The sequence below is a fragment of the Pseudophryne corroboree genome, chromosome 11 (genome assembly GCF_028390025.1).
Source record: "Pseudophryne corroboree isolate aPseCor3 chromosome 11, aPseCor3.hap2, whole genome shotgun sequence".
Lineage (NCBI taxonomy): Eukaryota > Metazoa > Chordata > Amphibia > Anura > Myobatrachidae > Pseudophryne > Pseudophryne corroboree.
The window spans coordinates 317,468,050-317,494,887 of NC_086454.1; the positions used below are offsets into that span (position 1 = coordinate 317,468,050).

At 47.8% G+C, this 26,838-nt stretch overlaps 1 protein-coding gene across 3 annotated transcripts in view; it reads right to left on the bottom strand.

Moving 5' to 3' along the window:
* BANP (BTG3 associated nuclear protein) overlaps positions 1-26,838 on the bottom strand; it is a 753,599-nt gene that overhangs the window by 678,207 nt on the left and 48,554 nt on the right. The window contains exon 2 of one of the 3 annotated variants that reach the window (XM_063945659.1): positions 24,648-24,777. The exons of the other annotated variants lie outside the window; for them this stretch is intronic. The gene's annotated coding sequence lies outside the window, so the exon portion shown is untranslated. The remainder of the gene's footprint in view (positions 1-24,647; positions 24,778-26,838) is intronic. 3 annotated transcript variants of the gene reach the window in all.

A 26,838-nucleotide genomic window follows, 5' to 3' on the forward strand; every position in this document is an offset into this window, starting at 1 on the left:
GGTATCCCGCCAATAATTTTCTATCGGGGGAAACCCACGCATCATCACACACTTCCTTTAATTTATCTGATTCAGGAAAAACTACAGGCAGTTTTTTCACATCCCACATAATACCCTCTTTTGTGGTACTTGTAGTATCAGAAATATGTAACACCTCCTTCATTGCCCTTAACATGTAACGTGTGGCCCTAAAGGGAAATACGTTTGTTTCTTCACCGTCGACACTGAAATCAGTGTCCGTGTCTGTGTCTGTCGACCGACTGAGGTAAAAGGACGTTTTAACGCCCCTGACGGTGTTTGAGACGCCTGGACAGGTACTAATTTGTTTGCCAGCCGTCTCATGTCGCCAACCGACCTTGCAGCGTGTTGACATTATCACGTAATTCCATAAATAAGCCATCCATTCCGGTGTCGACTCCCTAGAGAGTGACATCACCATTACAGGCAATTTGCTCCGCCTCCTCACCAACATCGTCCTCATACATGTCGACACACACGTACCGACATATAGCACACACACACAGGGAATGCTCTGATAGAGGACAGGACCCCACTAGCCCCTTGGGGAGACAGAGGGAGAGTTTGCCAGCACACACCAAAGCGCTATATTTTACAGGGATAGCCTTATAATAAGTGCTCCCTTATAGCTGCTTTTATAAAATCACAATTTCGCCAAATTTTGCCCCCCCTCTCTTGATTTAACCCTGTTTCTGTAGTGCAGTGCAGGGGAGAGCCTGGGAGCCTTCCTGACCAGCGGAACTGTGTGAGGAAATGGCGCTGTGTGCTGAGGAGATAGGCCCCGCCCCCTTTTCGGCGGGCTCGTCTCCCGCTTAAAAATGGATTCTGGCAGGGGTTAAATATCTCCATATAGCCCCGGAGGCTATATGTGAGGTATTTTTTTGCCAAAAAAAGGATTTTCATTGCTGCCCAGGGCGCCCCCCCCCCAGCGCCCTGCACCCTCAGTGACTGCCGTGTGAAGTGTGCTGAGAGCAATGGCGCACAGCTGCAGTGCTGTGCGCTACCTTAAGAAGACTGAGGAGTCTTCTGCCGCCGATTCTGGACCTTCTTCTCTTTTCAGCATCTGCAAGGGGGCCGGCGGCGAGGCTCCGGTGACCATCCAGGCTGTACCTGTGATCGTCCCTCTGGAGCTAATGTCCAGTAGCCAAAGAAGCCAATCCATCCTGCACGCAGGTGAGTTCACTTCTTCTCCCCTAAGTCCCTCGATGCAGTGATCCTGTTGCCAGCAGGACTCACTGTAAAATAAAAAACCTAAGCTAAACTTTTCTAAGCAGCTCTTTAGGAGAGCCACCTAGATTGCACCCTTCTCGGCCGGGCACAAAAACCTAACTGAGGCTTGGAGGAGGGTCATAGGGGGAGGAGCCAGTGCACACCACCTGATCCTAAAGCTTTACTTTTTGTGCCCTGTCTCCTGCGGAGCCGCTATTCCCCATGGTCCTTTCAGGAACCCCAGCATCCACTAGGACGATAGAGAAATATACATTGAGAGGACCCTATTGCGGTATGGCGCTATACCAGGGAGCCCATTCTAGGTAACAGGAAGTCGACCCACATCTCTGCAACACAGAGAGATGAAACACAGACCGTTCGCGCCGCTCCCGGAAGTGCGTATGCATTTCCGGCGACGGTGGAACGCATGATACTTCCGGGTGCGGCCGTAAATGGAACGCAAAGCGTTCCTAACTAAATATTTCAGAGACAAAGACCCTTTTTCATTCTTCAAACTGTTAAGTTACCGAATCCACTAACTGTTTATTAATGGATGTAATAAGCACTCCATTAAGTATTGGTTTTAAAAAAGAATATATGTCTGTATTGAGATCACACAGGAAGTAGATGGGCATTCATTTTTTTGACATGTTTTATTTTATAATATTTCTTAATGGAAGCAGTGCATTTTAAATGTTGTAGGTATTGGGAAATAAGAAATAAGTAATGAGAGCAATTTTTAATTAACAATTGATTAATAATCAACAGGAAGTATGCTTCCACTTCCAGGTCAAATGTAGTATAAAAAGAGGACATGTGCAGGTATGGATCATTCTGCCCTGAGGAAGAGTTATATACAACTCGAAACGCGTTGGCGGCATCTAATGATCCATCTACCTGCATTTTGAATAATAGGAGAACCCTACCAGGTCCTGCGGCCGGTGTTTTGCGTGAAGGGAGGAGGGAGGAATTCCGGAACCTTCCAATTTTACTCTTTTCATTGCTCCATGCTGGGAGCTCGTCACGGTACGGTTCCAATTTTATTATAGTGTGAATTTGTCACTTTTATTGGATACAAGAATTTTATGCACTTCAATAAAACTCACTTTTTACTCAAATTACTACAATATATGTGCTATTTCTTCTCTCTATGATGAATATCTCCACACAAGAAAAATCTTGAATTAATTCCTGGAGAAGAACACTTAGAAAGAAGAACCCTACAAGTGAAACATAGGACTCATTTCGGGATTACTTATCAAGATTTCTATGTGACTTCTATTGAAAGGGTGGAGCGCCAACGGTGTATTCACAAATATTTGTTGTTTATTAGTCTTTAAGGTGATTGGGTATCACCAGAATACACCCAGGCTGCTTCGGTCCACCAAGCGCTATTCTCTGTTCCATTCACATTTGTTCTCTGTAATTTCAACTCCACTGTTTTGAGTGGTTCAAACCAAGGTGACTTGAGGAAACTTAACACCACGTTAAGATCCCAAGGCGCCACCGGAGGTACAAAGGGAGGCTGAATATGCAGCACTCCCTTCACAAAAGTCTGTACTTCAGGAAGAAAGGCCAATTCTCTTTGAAAGAAAATGGATAAGGCCGAAATTTGGACCTTTATGGACCCTAATTTTAGGCCCAAATTCACTCCTGTTTGAAGGAAGTGAAGTAGACGGCCCAACTGGAACTCCTCCGTAGGAGCAGCTCTGGCCTCACACCAAGAAACATATTTTCGCCATATACGGTGATAATGTTTCAACGTCACGTCTTTCCTAGCGATGATCAGGGTAGGAATGAACTTCTCCGGAATCCCTTTTTCCGCTAGGATCCGGCGTTCAACCGCCATGCCGTCAAACGCAGCCGCGGTAAGTCTTGGAACAGACAGGGCCCCTGCTGCAGCAGGTCCTGCCTTAGAGGAAGAGGCCACGGATCTTCTGTGAGCAACTCTTGCAGCTCCGGATACCAAGTCCTCCGTGACCAATCTGGAACAATGAGGATTGTTCTGACCCTGCTTATTCTTATTATTCTCAACACCATGGGTATGAGGAAGAGGAGGAAACACATAGACCGATCTGAACACCCAAGGTGTCACCAGAGCGTCTACCGCTACCGCCTGAGGGTCCCTTGACCTGGCGCAATACCGCTTTAGCTTTTTGTTGAGACGGGAAGCCATCATGTCTATTTGAGGCAGTCCCCACTGACCCGTGTTCTGTGCGAAGACTTCTTGACGAAGTCGTGCCTGCTGAGGAAGTCCGCCTCCCAGTTGTCCACCCCCGGGATGAACACTGCTGATAGTGTGCTTACATGGCCTTCCGCCCAGCGTAGAATCCTGGTCGCTTCTGCCATGGCCACTCTGCTCCTTGTTCCGCCTTGGCGGTTTATATGAGCCACTGCCGTGACATTGTCTGACTGAATCAGAACCGGTTTTCCCAGAAGCAATTCCTCCGCTTGACGCAGGGCGTTGTATATGGCCCTCAACTCCAGGACGCTGATGTGGAGACAAGTCTCTAGATTTGACCAGAGACCTTGGAAATTTCTTCCCAGTGTGACTGCTCCCCAGCCTCGGAGGCTTGCGTCCGTGGTCACCAGGACCCAGTCCTGAATGCCGAACCTGCGATCCTCTAGTAGGCGAGCACTGTGCAGCCCCCCCAGAAGAGATACCCTGGTCCTGGGAGACAGGGTGACCCTTTGATGCATTTGTAAATGGGACTCGGACCACTTGTCCAAGAGGTCCCATTGAAAAGTCCTCGCATGGAACCTGCCGAAGGGGATGGCCTCGTATGAAGCCACCATCTTCCCCAGAACCTGTGTGCAATGATGCACTGAAACCTTTTTTGGCTTTAATAGGTTCCTGACCAGGGCTATGAGCTCCTGAACCTTTTCGAACGGAAGAAGAACCTTTTTCTGGTCTGTGTCTAGAATCAGGCCCAAAAAGGTCAGACGCGTTGTAGGGACTAGCTGGGACTTCGGTATATTGAGAATCCAGCCATGTAACTGCAACGTCTTCATGGACAGAGACACGCTGTCCAGCAACTTCTCCCGAGATCTCGCCTTTATGAGGAGATCGTCCAAGTATGGGATAATTGTGACACCCTGCCTGCGCAGGAGCACCATCATTTCCGCCATTACCTTGGGAGAAAATTCTCGGGGCAGTGGAAAGCCCAAACGGCAACGACTGAAATTGGTAGTGACAGTCCTGCACTGCAAATCTCAGGAACGCCTGGTGAGGGGGGAATATCGGAACATGAAGGTAAGCATCCTTTATGTCCAGGGACACCATCCAATCCCCCCCCTCCAGGCTGGCGATGACCGCCCTGAGTGATTCCATTTTGAACTTGAACCTCTTCAAGTACAGGTTCAGGGATTTTAGGTTTAAAATGGGTCTGACCGAACCGTCTGGTTTCGGGACCACAAACAGGGTTGAGTAATATCCCTCTCCTTGCTGGAGATGAGGAACAGTGACAATCACCTGTTGAATATACAATTTTTGGATTGCTGCCAACACTAGCTCCCTCTCTGACGGGGAAGCCGGCAGAGCCGATTTGAAAAACCGGTGAGGAGGCAAGTCTTCGAATTCCAGCCTGTATCCCTGAGAAACAATCTCTAATGCCCAGGGATCCACCTGTGAGTGAACCCAGACGTGGCTGAAAAACCGAAGACGAGCCCCCACTAGATCTGCCTCCCCCCGGGAAGCCCCACCGTCCTGCGGTGGACTTTGCAGATGCATGGGAGGACTTCTGCTCCTGGGAACTAGCTGTGTGCAGCTTTTTTCCCTTGCCTTTTCCTCTGGCAACAAAGGACGATCCCCGTACCTTCTTGCTCTTATTGGAACGAAAGGACTGCATTTGATAATGAGGTGCCTTTTTTGTATGCTGCGGGGGGACATAAGGTAAGAAATTCGACTTACCAGCCGTAGCAGTAGAGACAAGGTCCGAGAGGCCGTCTCCAAACAACTCCTCCCCTTTGTAAGGCAAGGACTCCATATGCCGCTTTGAATCGGCGTCTCCAGTCCACTGTCGGGTCCACAACAGCCGCCTAGCAGAAATAGACATAGCGTTTATTCTGGAGCTTAATAAACAAATGTCTCTTTGAGCATCTCTCATATACAAGGCAGCATCTCTGATATGCTCCATGGTCATTAAAATGGCATCCCTATCTAAGGTGTCAATCTCCGTAGATAAGGAATCTGCCCATGCCACGACAGCACTACATACCCAGGCCGACGCCATAGCCGGTCTAACAATAGTACCTGAATGAGTGTAAATGTGCTTTATGGTAATTTCCTGTCTGCAATCAGCAGGATCCTTGAGGGAAGCCGTATCCTGAGAAGGCAGTGCCACCTTTTTGGATAAGCGTGTCAGCGCCTTGTCTACTTTAGGCGAAGATTCCCATCGTATCCTATCCGTTTGTGGAAAAGGATATGCCATAAGAATCCTTTTGGGAACTTGTGGTCTCCTATCTGGAGATTCCCAAGCCTTTTCGCACAATTCGCTCAGCTCAAATGAGGACGGAAAGGTGACCTCAGGCTTTTTCCCTTTATACATGTGTACCCTCGTGTCAGGGACAGGGGGTTCCTCAGTAATATGCAAAACCTCTTTAATAGCAATAATCATGTACCGAATACCTTTTGCCACCCTCGGCTGTAATTTTGCATCTTCATAGTCGACACTAGAGTCAGTATCCCTGTCGGTATCTGTGTCATCGATCTGGGATATGGTGCGCTTCTAAGACCCCGAAGGTCCTGGCGCCACAGGGACCGGCATGGACTGGCTACCTGACTGATCCCTAGCTTCAGCCTTGTCTAACCTTTTATGCAATAGATTGACATTTGCATTTAAGACATTCAGCATATCCACCCATTCCGGTGTCGGCGTTGCCGACGGCGACATGACATTCAAGCATTCCCCCTCCACATTAAGCGAGCCTTCCTCGTCAAACATGTCGACACACGCGTACCGACACACTTCACACACACAGGGAAACTCTTTTCTGAAGACAGTATCCCCTTTAAGGCCCTTTGGAGAAACAAACCCCCTTCACCGTCTGTAAAGCAGGGGAGAGTCCGGGGAGCTTCCTCTCAGCGGTGCTGTGGAGAGAAAATGGCGCTGGTGAGTGCTGAGGGAGAAGCCCCACCCCCTCGGCGGCGGGCTTCTGTCCCGCTCAAAGTTATTAAAAAATGGCGGGGGCTCTTTTATATATATGTACAGTGCCCACCTGTACATGTATATTGTCTTTTGCCATAAGAGAGGTGTTATATTGCTGCCCAGGGCGCCCCCCCTGCGCCCTGCACCCTTACAGTGACCGGAGTGTGTGAGGTGTATGGGAGCAATGACGCACAGCTGCAGTGCTGTGCGTTACCTCAGTGAAGCTCTGAAGGCTTCTGCCGCCTGAGACGTCTTCTGACTTCGTTTCTTCTGGCTCTGTGAGGAGAACGGCGGCGCGGCTCTGGGAGTGAACGCCCAGGAAGAACCTGCGTTCACCCCCTCTGGAGCTAATAGTGTCCAGTAGCCGAGGAAGCAGAGCCTATCATTTAAGAAGGTCTGCCCCTCTCTCCTCAGTCCCTCGATGCAGGGAGCCTGTTGCCAGCAGTGCTCCCTGTAAAAATATAGAAAAAATCCAAACAAAAATGCTTTCTAGGCAGATAACTCAGGGGAGCTCCCTGCAGTGCACCCATTTCCCTCTGGGCACAGTGTAAAACTGAGGTCTGGAGGAGGGGCATAGAGGGAGGAGCCAGTGCACACCCAGAATCCAAAGCTTTCTTAAAGTGCCCTATCTCCTGCGGAGCCCGTCTATTCCCCATGGTCCTTACGAAGTCCCAGCATCCGCAAGGACGTTAGAGAAATATATATATCTCCTTTGTGTGGGCGGCACTCAGAGACTTGCAACCAATGTATAAAGTGCAAAAAAAGACCCCAACGGGCCAATTTAATGGTAACGTTTCGGGGTATGATTCCCCTTCCTCAGACATATAAGCAGATTGTCCGAAACCGTCGGGTCCCTAGTGACATTAATGTGTTCTGAATGTGTATGACCATGTACTGAATGCCCCAGTTGTGGATCTAACCAGGAAACCTTATGGTCGACAGAAAAACCAAGTATTCGTCGACAGCAGGGAGTAATAACCAGGCAAAATAACATTCTTGCGACTCCGAGAGGTCCGAGGGAAGTATACATATATCATTTTAATCTCACTTCCACACAAATACTACCATGTCCGTGTCGAGCTACAGGTCCATGGAACAGTACCATACGTTAGTTACAGAATGTTAATTTACACCAAGTAATAACAGTTGGTGCCGACAGGGTCACCCACATACTACTGTGTCACCCCTACAGTGTTTACTTTTTAGAAAGCATACAATTACCAACCCGCTGACACTGCATCTACTGAATCAAGTATCAACAGGAGTCGGCGATGCCGACAGAGAGATTTCCTTAGCTGTTTGCGACATAGCACTCACACATGTCAACACATGTGCACTAAAAAGCTATAGTGGGTATATCTGACAGGGAAAACACAGACATATATGCACAACTCAATGATTACATGCCCATTATCTAAGATAGTGCTATATTTCATACTATATTGCACTAAACACTGTGCCCCCCCTTCGTTTACACTGTACACACTGTTTTGGCGGGGGCCGTGGAGAAAATGGCGCTGTATCATGTTGTGAGGGCTAAGCCACGCCCCTTCTTGGCGCGCTTCAGCCCCGCTATTATTTTAGCTTTTTTATGCTGGCAGGGGTCCGTATACAGTGGCTATGCACTGTATACGTGTTTAGCCAGGCTTAATGGAGAGGTATATTGCTGCCCAGGGGCCCCCCCTGCACCCTTGTAAAGCCGTTGGTGTGTGGGAGCAATGGTGCGCTGCGCGGTACCTCTGAGACTGTGAAGTCTTCTGCCGTCACTGAAGTCTTCTGTTCTTCTAATACTCACCCGGCTTCTTTCTTCTTGCTTCTGTGAGGGGGGTGACGGCGCGGCTCCGGGAACAAGCAGCTAGGCGCACCAAGTGATCGAACCCACTGGAGCTAATGGTGTCCAGTAGCCTAAGCCCTTAACTCAGAAGAAGTAGGTCTGACTTCTCTCCCCTCAGTCCCACGAAGCAGAGAGCATGTAGCCAGCAGGTCTTTCTGAAAATAAAAAATAAGATTTTACTCACCGGTAAATCTATTTCTCGTAGTCCGTAGTGGATGCTGGGAACTCCGTAAGGACCATGGGGAATAGACGGCTCCGCAGGAGACTGGGCACATCTAAAGAAAGATTTAGGACTACCTGGTGTGCACTGGATCCTCCCCCTATGACCCTCCTCCAAGCCTCAGTTAGGATACTGTACCCGGAAGAGCTGACACAATAAGGAAGGATTTTGAATCCCGGGTAAGACTCATACCAGCCACACCAATCACACCGTACAACTCGTGATATGAACCCCGGTTAACAGTATGATAACAACGGAGCCTCTGAACAGATGGCTCGCCATAACAACCCGATTTGTGTAACAATAACTATTTACAAGTATTGCAGACAATCCGCACTTGGGATGGGCGCCCAGCATCCACTACGGACTACGAGAAATAGATTTACCGGTGAGTAAAATCTTATTTTCTCTGACGTCCTAGTGGATGCTGGGAACTCCGTAAGGACCATGGGTATTATACCAAAGCTCCCAAACGGGCGGGAGAGTGCGGATGACTCTGCAGCACCGAATGAGAGAACTCAAGGTCCTCCTCAGCCAGGGTATCAAATTTGTAGAATTTTGCGAACGTGTTTGCCCCTGACCAAGTAGCATCTCGGCCAAGTTGTAAAGCCGAGACCCCTCGGGCAGCCGCCCAAGATGAGCCCACCTTCCTTGTGGAATGGGCTTTTACAGATTAAGGCTGCGGTAGTCCCACCGCAGAATGCGCAAGCTGAACAGTGCTACAAATCCAGCGCGCAATAGTCTGCTTAGAAGCAGGAGCACCCAGCTTGTTGGGTGCATACAGGATAAACAGCGAGTCAGTTTTCCTGACTCCAGCCGTCCTGGAAACATAAATTTTCAGGGCCCTGACTACGTCCAGTAACTTGGAATCCTCCAAGTCCCTAGTAGCCGCAGGAACCACAATAGGTTGGTTCAAGTGAAAAGCTAATACCACCTTCGGGAGAAAGTGAGGACGAGTCCTCAACTCTGCCCTATCCATATGGAAAATCAGGTAAGGGCTTTTACATGACAAAGCCGCCAATTCTGACACACGCCTGGCCGAAGCCAGAACCAACAACATGACCACTCTCCATGTGAGATATTTCAAATCCACGGTTTTAAGTGGCTCAAACCAATGTGATTTCAGGAACTCCAAAAACACATTGAGATCCCAAGGTGCCCCTGGGGACACAAAAGGGGGGCTGAATATGCAGCACTCCCTTTACAAACGTCTGACTTTCAGGCTGACATCCTTCCTGGCTTTGATCAGGGTAGGAATGACTTCCTCCGGAATGCCTTTTTCACTCAGGATCCGGTGTTCAACTGCTATGCCGTCAACGCAGCCGCGGTAAGTCTTGGAACAGACAGGGCCCCTGCTGCAGCAGGTCCTGTCCGAGTGGCAGAGGCCATGGGTCCTCTGAGATCATTTCTTGAAGTTCCGGGTACCAAGCCCTTCTTGGCCAATCCGGAAAAATGAGTATAGTTCTTACTCCTCTTTTCCTTATTATCCTCAGTACCTTGGGTATGAGAGGAAGAGGAGGGAACACATAAACCGACTGGTACACCCACGGTGTCACTAGAGCGTTCCACAGCGATCGCCTGAGGGTCCCTTGACCTGGCGCAATATTTTGTTGAGGCGGGACGCCATCATGTCCACCTGTGGTCTTTCCCAACGGTTTACCAGCATTTGGAAGACTTCTGGATGAAGTCCCCATTCTCCCGGGTGGAGGTCGTGCCTGCTGCGGAAGTCTGCTTCCCAGTTGTCCACTCCCGGAATGAACACTGCTGCCAGTGCTACCACGTGATTTTCCGCCCAACGGAGAATCCTTGTGGCTTCTGCCATTACCCTCCTGCTTCATGTGCCGCCCTGCCTGCTTACATGGGCGACCGCCGTGATGTTGTCTGATTGGATCAGTACCGACTGGTTTTGAAGCAGGGGCCTTGCTTGGCTTAGGGCCTTGTAAATGGCTCTTAACTCCAGAATATTTATGTGAAGTGAAATCTCCTGTTTTGACCACAGTCCTTGGAAATTTACTCCCTGTGTGACTGCACCCCAGCCCCGAAGGCTGGCATCCGTGGTCACCAGGACCCAGTCCTGTTATTCCGAATCTGCGGCCCTCTGGTAGATGAGCCCTCTGCAGCCACCACAGCAGCGACACCCTGGTCCTTGCCGACAGGGTTATCCGCTGCTGCATCTGGAGATGGGACCCGGACCATTTGTCCAACAGGTCCCACTGGAAAATCCTTGCGTGGAACCTTCCGAATGGAATAGCTTCGTATGAAGCTACCATTTTTCCCGGGACTCGTGTGCATTGATGTACCGACACCTGTCCCGGTTTTAGGAGGTTTCTGACTAGAGATGACAACTCCTCGGCTTTTTCCACTGGAAGAAACACTTTATTCTGGTGTGTGTCCAGAATCATTCCCAGGAACAGAAGACGTGTCGTCGGGACCAGCTGTGACTTTGGAATATTGAGAATCCAGCCGTGCTGTTGCAGCACTTCCCGAGAAAGTGCTACCCCCACTACCAACTGCTCCTTGGACCTCGCCTTTATGAGGAGATCGTCCAAGTACGGGATAATTAAAACTCCCTTCTTGCGAAGGAGTATCATCATTTCGGCCATTACCTTGGTAAAGACCCTCGGTGCCGTGGATAACCCAAACGGCAGCGTCTGGAACTGATAGTGACAGTCCTGTACCACAAACCTGAGGTACTCCTGGTGAGGAGTGTAAATGGGGACATGCAGGTAAGCATCCTTGATGTCCAGAGAGACCATGTAATCCCCCTCGTCCATGTTCGCAATAACCGCCCTGAGCGATTCCATCTTGAACTTGAATCTTTTGATATATGTGTTCAAGGATTTTAAATTTAATATGGGTCTCACCGAACCTTCCGGTTTCGGTACCACAAACATTGTGGAATAGTAACCCTTTCCTTGTTGAAGGAGGGGTACCTTGATAATCACTTGCTGTGAATACAGTTTTTGGATAACCACCAACACTGCCTCCCTGGCAGAGGGAGTTGCCGGTAAGGCAGATTTTTAGGAAACGGCGGGGGGGAGACGTCTCGAATTCCAGCCTGTACCCCTGAGATACTGTTTGAAGAACCCAGGGATCCACCTGTGAGAGAGCCCACTGTGTGCTGAAATTCCTGAGACGGGCCCCCACCGTACCCGGGTCCGCCTGAGCAGTCCCAGCGTCATGCTGTGGACTTACCGAACGCAGGGGAGGACTTCTGCTTTTGGGAACTAGCTGTGTGCTGCAGCTTTTTCCCTCTACCTTTTCCTCTTGGCAGAAAAGATGAGCCTCTAGCCCTCTTGCTTTTCTGGGGCCGAAAGGACTGTACCCGATAATACAGTGCTTTCTTTTGCTGTGGGGTAGCTTGTGGCAAAAAGTTTGATTTCCCAGCAGTAGCTGTGGAAACGAGGTCTGAAAGACAATCCCCTAACAGTTCCACCCCCTTATAGGGCAAAACTTCCATGTGCCGTTTTGAATCGGCATCGCCTGACCATTGCAGAGTCCATAACCCCCGCCTGGCGGCAATGGTTTTACATAGCGCTTATTTGTGATGCCCGCCGACAAATATCCCTCTGTGCATCACGCATGTATAAGACAGCGTCTTTTATATGCTCTATCGTCAGCAAAATATTGTCCCTATCCATAGTATCAATATTATCCGACAGGGAATCTGACCACGCAGCTGCAGCACTGCACATCCATGCCGAGGCAATAGCTGGTCTCAATATAATGCCCGTGTGTGTGTATATAGCTTTAAGGGTAGTTTCCTGCTTTCTATCAGCAGGTTCCTTTAGGGCGGCCGTATCCGGAGATGGTAGTGCCACCTTTTTTAATAAGCGTGTAACCGCTTTATCTACCCTAGGGGGTATTTCCCAACGTGACCTATCCTCTGGCGGAAAAGGGTACGCTGCTTAGAAATTATCAATTTCTTATCGGGGGAAGTCCACGCTTCCTCACACACCTCATATTAATTCCTCAGATGCAGGAAAAAATAAGATTTTACTTACCGATAAATCTATTTCTCGTAGTCCGTAGTGGATGCTGGGACTCCGTAAGGACCATGGGGATATAGCGGCTCCGCAGGAGACAGGGCACAAAATAAAAGCTTAAGGATCAGGTGGTGTGCACTGGCTCCTCCCCCTATGACCCTCCTCCAAGCCTCAGTTAGGATACTGTGCCCGGACGAGCGTACATAATAAGGAAGGATATTGAATCCCGGGTAAGACTCATACCAGCCACACCAATCACACCGTACAACTTGTGATCTGAACCCAGTTAACAGTATGATAAACGCAAAGGAGCCTCTGAAAAGATGGCTCACAACAATAATAACCCGAATTTTTGTAACAATAACTATATACAAGTATTGCAGACAATCCGCACTAGGGATGGGCGCCCAGCATCCACTACGGACTACGAGAAATAGATTTATCGGTAAGTAAAATCTTATTTTCTCTGACGTCCTAGTGGATGCTGGGACTCCGTAAGGACCATGGGGATTATACCAAAGCTCCCAAACGGGCGGGAGAGTGCGGATGACTCTGCAGCACCGAATGAGAGAACTCCAGGTCCTCCTCAGCCAGGGTATCAAATTTGTAGAATTTAGCAAACGTGTTTGCCCCTGACCAAGTAGCTGCTCGGCAAAGTTGTAAAGCCGAGACCCCTCGGGCAGCCGCCCAAGATGAGCCCACCTTCCTTGTGGAATGGGCTTTTACTGATTTTGGCTGTGGCAATCCTGCCACAGAATGTGCAAGCTGAATTGTACTACAAATCCAACGAGCAATCGTCTGCTTAGAAGCAGGAGCACCCAGCTTGTTGGGTGCATACAGGATAAACAGCGAGTCAGATTTTCTGACTCCAGCCGTCCTGGAAACATATATTTTCAAGGCCCTGACAACGTCAAGCAACTTAGAGTCCTCTAAGTCCCTGGTAGCCGCAGGTACCACAATAGGTTGGTTCATGTGAAATGCAGAAACCACCTTAGGTAGAAATTGAGGACGAGTCCTCAATTCCGCCCTGTCAGAATGAAATATCAAGTAAGGGCTTTTATATGATAAAGCCGCCAATTCTGACACACGCCTGGCTGAAGCCAAGGCTAACAGCATCGACACCTTCCATGTGAGATATTTTAAGTCCACAGTGGAAAGTGGTTCAAACCAATGTGACTTTAGAAAACTCAACACCACATTGAGATCCCAAGGTGCCACTGGAGGCACAAAAGGAGGCTGTATGTGCAGCACCCCTTTTACAATGTCTGAACTTCAGGTACTGAAGCCAGTTCTTTCTGGAAGAAAATCGACAGGGCCGAAATTTGAACCTTAATGGACCCTAATTTTAGGCCCATAGACAGTCCTGTTTGCAGGAAATGAAGGAAACGACCCAGTTGAAATTCCTCTGTAGGGGCCTTCTTGGCCTCACACCACGCAACATATTTACGCCAAATGCGGTGATAATGTTTTGCGGTTACGTCCTTCCTGGCTTTGACCAGAGTAGGGATGACTTCTTCTGGAATGCCTTTTTCCCTCAGGATCCGGCGTTCAACCGCCATGCCGTCAAACGCAGCCGCGGTAAGTCTTGGAACAGACAAGGCCCCTGCAGTAGCAGGTCCTTTCTTAGAGGTAGAGGCCACGGTTCGTCCGTGAGCATCTCTTGAAGTTCCGGGTACCAAGTCCGTCTTGGCCAATCCGGAACCACGAGTATAGTTCTTACTCCTCTCCTTCTTATGATTCTCAGTACTTTTGGTATGAGAGGCAGAGGAGGGAACACATACACTGACTGGTACACCCACGGCGTTACCAGAGCGTCCACTGCTATTGCCTGAGGGTCCCTTGACCTGGCGCAATATCTGTCCAGTTTTTTGTTTAGACGTGACGCCATCATGTCCACCTTTGGTTTTTCCCAACGGTTTACAATCAGGTGGAAGACTTCTGGGTGAAGTCCCCACTCTCCCGGGTGAAGGTCGTGTCTGCTGAGGAAGTCTGCTTCCCAGTTGTCCACTCCCGGAATGAATACTGCTGACAGTGCTATCACATGATTTTCCGCCCAGCGAAGAATCCTTGCAGCTTCTGCCATTGCCCTCCTGCTTCTCGTGCCGCCCTGTCTGTTTACGTGGGCGACTGACGTGATGTTGTCCGATTGGATCAACACCGCCTGACCCTGAAGCAGAGGTTTTGCTTGACTTAGGGCATTGTAAATGGCCCTTAGTTCCAGAATGTTTATATGAAGAGACGTTTCCAAGCTTGACCACAGGCCCTGGAAATTCCTTCCCTGTGTGACTGCTCCCCAGCCTCTCAGGCTGGCATCCGTGGTTACCAGGATCCAATCCTGAATGCCAAATCTGCGGCCCTCTAGTAGATGAGCACTCTGCAGCCACCACAGGAGAGACACCCTTGTCCTTGGCGACAGGGTTATCCGCTGATGCATCTGCAGATGCGATCCGGACCATTTGTCCAGTAGATCCCACTGAAATGTTCTTGCATGGAATCTTCCGAATGGAATCGCTTCGTAAGAAGCCACCATTTTCCCCAGGACCCTCGTGCACTGATGCACTGAGACCTGTCCTGGTTTTAGGAGGTTCCTGACTAGCTCGGATAACTCCCTGGCCTTCTCCTCCGGGAGAAACACCTTCTTCTGGACTGTGTCCAGAATCATTCCTAGGAACAGTAGACGTGTCGTTGGAATCAGCTGCGATTTTGGAATATTTAGAATCCACCCGTGCTGACGTAACACTACCTGAGATAGTGCTACTCCGACTTCTAACTGTTCCCTGGATCTTGCCCTTATCAGGAGATCGTCCAAGTAAGGGATAATTGAAATGCCTTTTCTTCGTAGAAGAATCATCATTTCGGCCATTACCTTGGTAAAGACCCGAGGTGCCGTGGACAATCCAAACGGCAGCGTCTGAAACTGATAATGACAGTTTAGTACTACAAACCTGAGGTACCCTTGGTGAGAAGGGTAGATTGGGACATGGAGATAAGCATCTTTGATGTCCAGAGACACCATATAGTCCCCTTCTTCCAGGTTCGCTATCACTGCTCTGAGTGACTCCATCTTGAATTTGAACCTTTTTATGTAAGTGTTCAAGGATTTCAGATTTAAAATTGGTCTCACCAAGCCGTCCGGCTTCGGTACCACAAACAGCGTGGAATAATACCCCTTTCCTTGTTGCAGGAGGGGTACCTTGATTATCACCTGCTGGGAATACAGCTTGTGAATGGCTTCTAGAACTGCCTCCCTGTCGGAAGGAGACTTTGGTAAAGCAGACTTCAGGAAACGATGAGGGGGAAACGCCTCGAATTCCAGTTTGTACCCCTGCGATACTACCTGTAGAATCCAGGGATCCACTTGCGAGTGAGCCCACTGCGCGTTGAAATTTTTGAGACGGGCCCCCACCATATCTGAGTCTGCTTGTAAAGCCCCAGCGTCATGCTGAAGACTTGGCAGAAGCAGGGGAGGGCTTCTGCTCTTGGGAAGCGGCTGCATGGTGCAGTCTTTTTCCTCTTCCTCTGCCCCGGGGCAGAAAGGAGTGGCCTTTTGCTCGCTTGTACTTATGGGAACGAAAGGACTGAGATTGAAAAGACGGTGTCTTTTTCTGCTGATGTGGAGTGACCTGGGGTAAAAAGGTGGATTTTCCAGCCGTTGCCGTGGCCACCAGGTCCGATAGACCAGCCCCAAATAACTCCTCCCCTTTATACGGCAATACTTCCATGTGCCGTTTGGAATCCGCATCCCCTGACCACTGTCGCGTCCACAACGCTCTTCTGGCAGAGATGGACATAGCACTTACTCTTGATGCCAGGGTGCAAATATCCCTCTGTGCATCACGCATATATAATAATGCATCCTTTAAATGTTCTATAGTTAACAGTATATTGTCCCTATCCAGGGTATCAATATTCTCAGTCAGGGAATCCGACCATGCGACTCCAGCACTGCACATCCAGGCTGAGGCGATTGCTGGTCGCAGTATAACACCAGTATGTGTGTATATACTTTTTAGGATATTTTCCAGCCTTCTATCAGCTGGTTCTTTGAGGGTAGCCGTATCAGGAGACGGTAACGCTACTTGTTTAGATAAACGTGTGAGCGCCTTATCTACCCTAGGGGGTGTTTCCCAACGCGCCCTAACCTCTGGCGGGAAAGGATATAATGCTAATAATTTTTTAGAAATTAGCTGTTTTTTAATCGGGAGAAACCCACGCTTTTTCACACACCTCATTTATTTCCTCTGACTCAGGAAAAAATATTGGTAGTTTTTTCTCACCCCACATAATACCCTTCTTTGTGGTACTTGTAGTGTCAGAAAGGTTCAATGCCTCTTTCATTGCCGTGATCATGTAACGTGTGGCCCTACTGGACATTACGTTTGTCTCGTCACCGTCGACACTAGACTCAGTATCTGTGTCAGGGTCTGTGTCGACCCACTGAGGTAACGGGCGTTTTAGCGCCCCTGACGGTGTCTGAGACGCCTGGACAGGCACTAACTGATTTGCCGGCTGTCTCATGTCGTCAACAGTTTTTTGCAAATTGCTGACATTATCACTTAATTGTTTAAATACAATCATCCAGTCAGGTGTCGACTCCCTAGGGGGTGACATCACCAACGCAGGCAACTGCTCCGCCTCCACATAATTTTCCTCCTCATACATGTCGACACACGCGTACCGACACAGCACACACACACCGGGAATGCTCTGATAGAGGACAGGACCCCACTTAGCCCTTTGGAGAGACAGAGGGAGAGTCTGCCAGCACACACCCAGCGCTATATATATATATACAGGGATAACCTTATATAAGTGTTATTCCCTTATAGCTGCTGTTAATTATTGTTATTTGCTGCCAACAATGCCCCCCCTTCTCTTTTTTACCCTGATTCTGAAGCAGGACTGCAGGGGAGAGTCAGGGAGCCGTCCTTCCAGCGGAGCTGTGAGGGAAAATGGCGCTTGTGTGCTGAGGAGATAGGCTCCGCCCCTTCACGACGTCCTTATCTCCCGCTTTTTTGTGTAAAATGGCAGGGGATTAAAATACATCCATATAGCCCAGGAGCTATATGTGATGTATTCTGTTTTGCCACCTAAGGTATTCTGTTATATTGCGTCTCAGGGCGCTCCCCCCCCAGCGCCCTGCACCCTCAGTGACCGGAGTGTGAAGTGTGCTGAGAGCAATGGCGCACAGCTGCGGTGCTGTGCGCTACCTTAGTCTGAAGACAGGATGTCTTCTGCCGCCGATTTCACCGGACCTCTTCGTCTCTTCTGGCTCTGTAAGGGGGACGGCGGCGCGGCTCCGGTGACCCATCCAGGCTGAACCTGTGATCGTCCCTCTGGAGCTAGTGTCCAGTAGCCTAAGAAACCCGATCCACTCTGCACTCAGGTGAGTCCGTTTCTTCTCCCCTTAGTCCCACGATGCAGTGAGCCTGTTGCCAGCAGGACTCACTGAAAATAAAAAAAACCTAACTAAACTTTTATTCTAAGCAGCTCAGGAGAGCCACCTAGATTGCACCCTTCTCGGCCGGGCACAAAAATCTAACTGAGGCTTGGAGGAGGGTCATAGGGGGAGGAGCCAGTGCACACCACCTGATCCTTAAGCTTTTATTTTGTGCCCTGTCTCCTGCGGAGCCGCTATATCCCCATGGTCCTTACGGAGTCCCAGCATCCACTAGGACGTCAGAGAAACTACTGGTAGTTTTTTCTCACCAAACATAATACCCTTTTTTGTGGTACCTGGGGTATTATCAGAAATGTGTAATACATTTTTCATTGCCTCAATCATGTAACGGGTGGCCCTATTGGAAGGTACACTAGTCTCATCGTCGTCGACACTGGAGTCGGTATCCGTGTCAACATCTGTGTCTGCCATCTGAGGTAGCGGGCGTTTTAGAGCCCCTGATGACATTTGAGACGCTTGGACAGGCACAAGCTGAGTAGCCGGTTGTCCTATGTAGTCAAACCTTTTATGTAAGGAGTTGACACTGTCACGTAATTCCTTCCATAAGTCCATCCACACCGGTGTCGACCCCGCAGGGGGTGACATCACATTCACAGGTATTTGCTCCGCCTCGACATCATTATCCTCATCATACATGTCGACACAGCAGTACCGACACACAGCACACACACAGGGAATGCTCTGACAGAGGACAGGACCCCACAAAGCCCTTTGGGGAGACAGAGGGAGAGTATGCCAGCACACACCAGAGCGCTATATATCACAGGGATATCACCTATAGAGAGTGTTTTCCCTTATAGCTGCATTATTATAATATACTGCGCCTAATTTTTGTGCCCCCCCTCTCTTTTTAACCCTTTCTGTAGTGCAGGACTGCAGGGGAGAGCCAGGGAGCGATCCTTCCAGCGGAGCTGTGAGGGAAAATGGCGCCACTGTGCTGAGGGAGATGGCTCCGCCCCTTTTTTGGCGGGCTTTCTCCCGCTGTTTTTGTAATTCTGGCAGGGGTATTTGTACACCTATATAGCCCCTGGGGTTATATATGGTGTTAGTTTTGCCAGCCAAGGTGTAAATATTGCTGCTCAGGGCGCCCCCCCCCAGCGCCCTGCACCCATCAGTGACCGCAGTGTGTGGTGTGCATGAGGAGCAATGGCGCACAGCTGCAGTGCTGTGCGCTACCTTGGAGAAGACAGAAGTCTTCAGCCGCCGATTTTCCGGACCTTCTTGCTTCTGGCTCTGTAAGGGGGGCGGCGGCGCGGCTCCGGGAACGGACGACGAGGTCGGGTCCTGTGTGCGATCCCTCTGGAGCTAATGGTGTCCAGTAGCCTAAGAAGCCCAAGCTACCACCAGTTAGGTAGGTTCGCTTCTTCTCCCCTTAGTCCCTCGATGCAGTGAGCCTGCTGCCAGCAGGTCTCACTGTAAAATAAAAAACCTAAATATACTTTCTTTCTAGGAGATGAGGAGAGCCCCTAGTGTGCATCCAGCTCAGCCGGGCACAGAAATCTAACTGAGGCTTGGAGGAGGGTCATAGGGGGAGGAGCCAGTGCACACCAGATAGTCCTAAATCTTTCTTTAGATGTGCCCAGTCTCCTGCGGAGCCGTCTATTCCCCATGGTCCTTACGCAGTTCCCAGCATCCACTAGGACGTCAGAGAAAACCTAATTTAAAGTCTTTCAGAGAAACTCAGCAGAGCTCCCCTAGTGTGTGTCCAGTCACTCCTGGGCACAGAATCTGAGGTCTGGAGGACGGGCATAGAGGGAGGAGCCAGTTCACACCCAAAGTCTTATAGTGTGCCCATGTCTCCTGCGGATCCCGTCTATACCCCATGGTCCTTACGGAGTCCCCAGCATCCTCTAGGATGTATGCGAAATGAGGTTTTAAATGCTGCCCAGGGCTCCCCTCCCCCACGCCCTGCACCCTGTAGTGCCGCTGTGTGTGGGAGCATGGCGCGCTGTGCGGTACCTCAAAGCCGTCACTGAAGTCTTCTGATCTTCTTCTACTCACCTGTCTTCTGACTTCTGGCTCTGCAAGAGGGGTGACGGCGGGCTCTGGGAACAAGCATCTAGGCGTACCTAGCGTTCAGACCCTCAGGAGCTAATGGTGTCCTGTAGCCAAAGAAGCAGAGCCTTGAAACTCACAGAAGTAGGGCTGCTTCTCTCCCCTCAGTCCCACGATGCAGGGAGCCTGTAGCCAGCAGGTCTCCCTGAAAATAATAAACCTAACAAAAGTCTTTTTCAGAGAAACTCAGGAGAGCTCCTCAGTGTGCATCCAGTCTCACTGGGCACAGATTCTAAACTGGAGTCTGGAGGAGGGGCATAGAGGGAGGAGCCAGTTCACACCCCTTAAAAGTCTTAAAGTGCCCATGTCTCCTGCAGATCTCATCTATACCCCATGGTTCTTGAAGCGTCCCCAGCATCCTCTAGGACGTATGAGAAAGAAAGGTGAGGGCTATAATAATAATAATAATAATAATAATAGACATAGTTTTGACGCAGCGATATGCGTGGGTGTCCAAGCACAATGTAATTGTGACTGTTTGGGCATCTAAACATACCCTTTAGGCAGGAAAAATAGATGCCCAATAACAAATTAATCGCCCCCACAGATTCTCTCGGTCCCAGTCAACAAGTCTCCTTAAGACAGGAAAACATTCTAATGAATTTAAATCTGGCTGCCTACAGATGTCTCCCGGTGACGGGATCTCTTTCCTTAACCACTTACCTGGCATGGTCGCATCAAATGCGACCATGCCTGCAAGTGCTTTATCTGACCTGGTCGCACAGGATGCGACCAGTGAGATAAACTGTGTTAGCAGCGGCAGGGAAGGGAAACTTCCCTCCGCTGCTGCTGTCAGAGGGACCGGAAGGTCCCTCTGCCTCCCTGCACTCTTCCCTACTGATTGCCGGCGAAGCCGATCACTGCTGATTGGTCAGCATGGCAGGATCCCCCCCTCCAGTGGCTGCAGACAATAGCAGCCACTGGGGAGTGTAAATTAACCCCTCCAAGCCAAGCCCCCCCCGTGTACCTGGAGAGTGTCCTGGCGATGTTCCGATGTTTGGTGGGGAAAATTTTTTTAGAAACATTTTTTTTTTCTTTTTTTGAACTAAAATCATTTTGGATAGTGTTAAATTCATGTTCTTCACCTAATTCACTCATAAAAAAATGACAATTTCTGAGCGTTTTTTTGGGGGGGAGAAAATCGTCAGTTAAGTGGTTAATGTCGTGAATGGTTGTGTCAGCTATTGATGGATATGATATGCTGGGCAACAGTGCTATACAACTAAAGCTGAGTACACACTGGAACAACATCAGTCCAATATGCCATTTCATAACAACATATCACCTACATCACTCAGTGTGTACGCAGGATTGCGTGCTCCCGCTGGTCGCTAGGCAAACCTAGCGATTTTGTGCCTATCGTGCAGTGTGTACTGCGAACCGGATGATAAATGATACGTCAGACCAATTTGACGTCACCTTCATGCCACTCCCTAGCATGTAGGTGGTTCTAAGTTGTACAGGAGCATCGATATATCGCATGTGACCACACAATGTGATGTATCGTTCGGTCGTTATCAAGACTGCAGTGTGTGTACACTTAATATCACTTGTTCTGGACTCAAGGGAAATAGTACAGTAGGAACGATTGTCGGTAGCTCCAGTGTGTACCCAGCTTAATTGTGAAAAAAAAAAAAAAAGAAAAACATGGCAACTGTACAACCAACACACACAGACACACAAATAATATATCAACCCCGCCTTAGTGTATTGTTTGAACTCTGACAGGAGCACTTATAAAATGCTGCACAGTATCCGCACTGGGGGCTGTATCTCAGTATTTGGGAGAAGCCCAAGTCAGAAATAACCTAAAATTTAAAAATAACACACTAACATAAAACAAATGACACCAGTGAACTTTAAAAGATTGTACTGCCCTTCAATAAAAAAAACCTGAAACAGCTAGAGCACTAAGAGACAGCAATCTCCAACACCATCATAATTAACATCGTTCTTGTTTTAAATTGAGTGATGCTAATTTTTTAAGCATTTTTTTTCGAGTTACCAGAAACATATATTCTTGGAAAGCCAAGACAAAATTCATCCAAAGAAAACTTAATTTGAGGTCTATTACCGGGTTAATTAATGCACATGTGGCAGGGACACAGTGACACTGAGAGGGGAATTGGCAGTCATCGCAGCCCTGGATGATGTCATACTAAGAATTAGCACAGAGAATAGAAATGATTAAAAAGCAAAATGGACTCTCAGGAGAGATAATTAAAAAAGGTTCCGGAGTTTTACCTATTTATTGCTGCAAGAAAATTACTACCAAATGCTCTGGTGCTGGAGAAATCTTTCTTTTTCCAGTCTCTCTGCTTTATAAGAAAGCCCATAACAGGAACAAGTAGTATGTAGTGAAACGTAAGAGATGCTGCTGTTGCTGCTGTAGCACCACCTTGTGAGGCAAAAGGGGTACTGCAGGAATTAAAATCTTAATTACGAATTCAATAACTCAACTTACTGAATGCAAGTATAGAACATAATATCAGGCAGTAGACATGGTGTTCAGCCTTACAGTGACATTCCACTGGTGTTTTATTATGAAGCACCACATTTAAACTTTATTTCACGTTTAGATGTACATGTGGTAGGGAATATAGAATGTAAGCTCCACTGGGGCAGAGACTGATGTGAATGGGCAAATATTCTCTGTACAGCGCTGCGGAATATGTGTGCGCTATATAAATAACTGGTAATAAATAAATAAATAAATAAATAAATAAATAGACAATTTTCACACATAGGGGGAAATGTACTAAGCCCTGGACAGTGATGAAGTGGAGAGAGATAAAGTACTAGGCAATCAGCACCTAACTGCCATATTACAGGCTGTGTTCGAAAAAACAAAATGGCACTTTTTCTCCATTTTATCTCTCTAGGGGGGATATTCAATTGGCTGTGAAACCATTTTCACGCAGAAAAATGGCTTTTATCGCGATACATGAAAACTGACCTATTCAATTATTCCCTGGCGATAATTCTCTAATCGCAAATTTCTTTTCACCACCTCTGAGCAGATGAAAAGTTTGGGAAAACCCCTAACTTGAGGTAAAAAGGTTGGATTTTGGTTCAGAACCCCTGAGACACCCCCCTAACCCCCTTTGAATGACTGATTAGGCAGTTCCATGTTTTTAATTGACCAATAATTACGTCATTTTTGGGGTGAAAGTGCAAAATGATAGATATTGCGGTACAAGGCATGGGACAGGTATAATGGGTGCTCTATGAGTGGGACAAGTGTTCTAGGCTTGCGGGTGGGATTAATATTGGAAGATTTTTTTTATCTTACTCAAAATAATATATATATATATACACATACATACACACACACACAATGTATGTGTGTATACACATATATATATATATATATATATATATATACACATACACACACACACACACATACAGTATATATTAATGTTAGAAAGCATTAAACCATGGTTGATCAAGGTTTGTAATACATAGCAATGTTTCAAAGAATTAATATAATAAGCAGGATTCAATTTAAGACATTAATCCCCCCAAAAAACACAAGCAAAAATATGTAACTATTTTTTTCCCCCCCAGCTCTGGTGGTAGGCTCTAATATATAATTAAATGTGTTTTATTACCTTAATGACCATACATTATTTGATTCATTACATTGTTGATATAGGTGGTCATTCCGAGTTGATCACTAGCTGCTTTCGTTCGCTGTGGAGCGATGAGGCAAAAAAATGGCACTTCTGTGCATGCGTATGTGGCGCAATGCGCACGCGCGTCGTGCTATTGCAACGAACGATGTAGTTTAACACAAGGTCTAGCGAAGCTTTTCAGTCGCACTGCTGACCGCAGAGTGATTGACATGAAGAGGGCGTTTCTGGGTAGCAACTGAACGTTTTCAGGGAGTGTTAGGAAAAACGCAGGCGTGGCTGGCCGAACGCAGGGCGTGTACGTGACGTCAAAACAGGAACTGAACAGTCTGAAGTGATCGCAAGCGCTGAGTAGGTATTGAGCTACTCTAAAACTGCACAAAAAAAGTTTGCCGCCGCTATGCGATCCTTTCGTTCGCACTTCTGCTAAGCTAAGATACACTCCCAGTGGGAGGCGGCATAGTTTGCACGGCTGCTAAAAACTGCTAGCGAGCGAACAACTCGGAATGACCACCATAGTGTAAACACATATTATGCAGGGCTTTACAGAAATGATCTGCCATTCACATCAGTCCCTGCCCCCGTGGAGATTACAATCAATATTCTCTAGGACATTCAAGAACGCCCACATGGAGGGATTAATTTTTGTACTCAGCAACCAATTAAACTACCAGTATGTTTTTGGGATGTGGGAGGTAACCCATACAAGGGGAGGATATACAAACTGCACACCAATAGACCTTGGTCTGGAATTGAAGTCATGACTTCAGTGCTGAGAGGCAGCAATGCTAATCACTGCAACAATAAAAAAAGAAAAAAGCAACTGTACAACGGTCTAGAGGAGTGATGAAAATCACAATTCATCATCATGGATAATGTGGCTTCTCATTGGTTCTCTCTGACACCTGACTTCTGCAGCCATTTTAAGGTGGTAATTGGAAATGTAGCAGTGCCGCTAATAGACACCGTGGGCCCAGTGCAGCCAATTCTTGGACTTACCTTACCCAAATGAAAACAAATATCAAATACATGTAATAAAAAAATAAAAAAAAAGACATTTTGTAGGCAATAGAAATAATTACCCTATTTGTGTACTAGGCACTTTGGGGCAATTCAATTGTTAATCTAAACCTGGCTCGGGAGCTGCGACTCTCTCCACTTCCACAACCCAGTGTAAGATATGCCAGGATTAAGACAGGAGGTGTGGCTTCACTGTGTGTACAAAAAAAAATTAGCAGTATACAACTAATGCTAATAGAACAAGACTTCATTATTTTTAATAACAATACTCCAGCATATGGGCAGCCTGTCCCTTCCCCAACAGTACTAGGGCAGATGTATTAAGCCTGGAGAAGCGAAAGCAGCGATAAGTGGAAGGTGATAACGCACCAGCCAATCAGCTCCAATATGTAAATTTACATATTGGAGCTGATTGGCTGGTACGTTATCACCTTGCACTTATCACTGCTTTATCACTTCTCCAGGCTTAATACATGTCCCTGTGTATGCAGCATACTTTGTGGACAGAGGGTATCCAATGTCACGCCATTTGACTTTAAATAAAAAGCTGCAATTTAACTTTCCATAATGCATGTGGGGGTTCCTTTCGTCCAATCAGACACACCCTGCGGCCATCATCTTCATCAGTTTGCAACTTGTATTGGGGTTTCAGGACCCCCAAAGTCAGCTTCCTCTAGGCAGAAGGGATTGAAGATATTGAGTGGCTGTTTTGGCAGCAATTCGCATCGACAAGTCCACTTCAGTCCCGTAATGTATGATGTCACAAGACCACAAAAATCTGTGACTTGCGCTTATATCCAGCACTGACTAAGACTCCTTGGAGGGGAATTCAATTGTTCTGGGAGTCTAATAATCGTGTCTAAATGGTACAGTTTAGGCTCCCAAACAATTGTTAGAATTCAATTGCCGCCCATGCAGATCTGGCCCAAACAGACTGGGTTTAGCCACGGAAAACCTATTTGGACGTCCAAAGTGCCAACTTAAGACACATTTGTTTCTTGCACCTCAGGAGGCTGCGAGAAAAAATGTGTTCTGCGTGGCAAATGGATGCCGAACAGCAGAACAACTGAATTGCTGCCGTCAGGCGCCCTCTAGTGGCAGCCAAAAATAAAACAACTGAATTCCCCCCCCCCTTCCTCCTCCCCCATGTCTGCGCACTCGGTGATGACACTGCCTCATAGTGAACTGACAGGCTACACTCCCATGAAGAGTCCTGGCCAAAACTGGCTGCCTCCAGGTGACATTATGGGGGGAGATTCAAATGTTTGAAAAGTCAGGTGGGAGTCTGTTTTTTCCTATTTAATAGACAGGAAAAAACAGACACCCAACCGACTTTTCAAACATTTGAATTCCACCCTATATATTTAGATGCCGGGAGGCAGACTAGATGGGTCAAGTGGTTCTTATCTGCTGTCAAATTCTATGTTTCTATGTTACTCCCTGCACAAGCGCAAAGATGACAGCTTGAGGCTCAGCATGCACTGAACCTGTGATAATGGTCTACTACCATTAGGTCGTACAGCACCTGTGAACGTGAGCCAGGAATACCATCAACATCTCCTGTTACCGCTGAGCGGGTGCACTGACATTTCTTAGAATTGCACAGTGCATTAAGTGACAGATGTTCAGCTAATCTCATGGTGTGAAATGAAGGTCTAATACCTCGCTGATGCTTCTGATAAACACGTGAGCTTCTCCAAAACGGAACAAACCAAACCTAAGTGAGGCAAGTTAGCGTTTTCTCTATGGTTAATTATTCCCAATACGAACAAAAGATTTGGCATTTACACGGAGGGTGATTGCAAAGCAAGATAATAATGGCTTTCCGGACGCCTTTTATTTTTATTTTTTTTAACACAATTTTATTGAGAGGATCACAAAAATATAACAGCAAGCAAAATATACCAAAAGACCTGGTCAGTTAGATTACAGATAAAGTTGCGATTAAGTATAACATCAACAGGTTGGATCCAATTTTAAAATTTAAAGTAGCAAGAAGAGTGTCTCACGGCGACGGTGTGGCAATCCGTCGAAGAGAACTGGAAACAGAGAGTGGAAGAAAGAACAGTCGGAGAGACAAAAAAGAGAGAAGCAGGGAGAAGAAGGAAAAAGAACAAGTCAAGTTGAAGGTACAGGAAAGGGAGATAGAAGCAGAGGGGTGGCCTCCACACTCGAGAGGTATCGTTTTTAGTTTATCAGGGTATAAATGGGGAGGAAGCCTGTTGGAAGGATAGCCAGGGAGACCAAACTTTA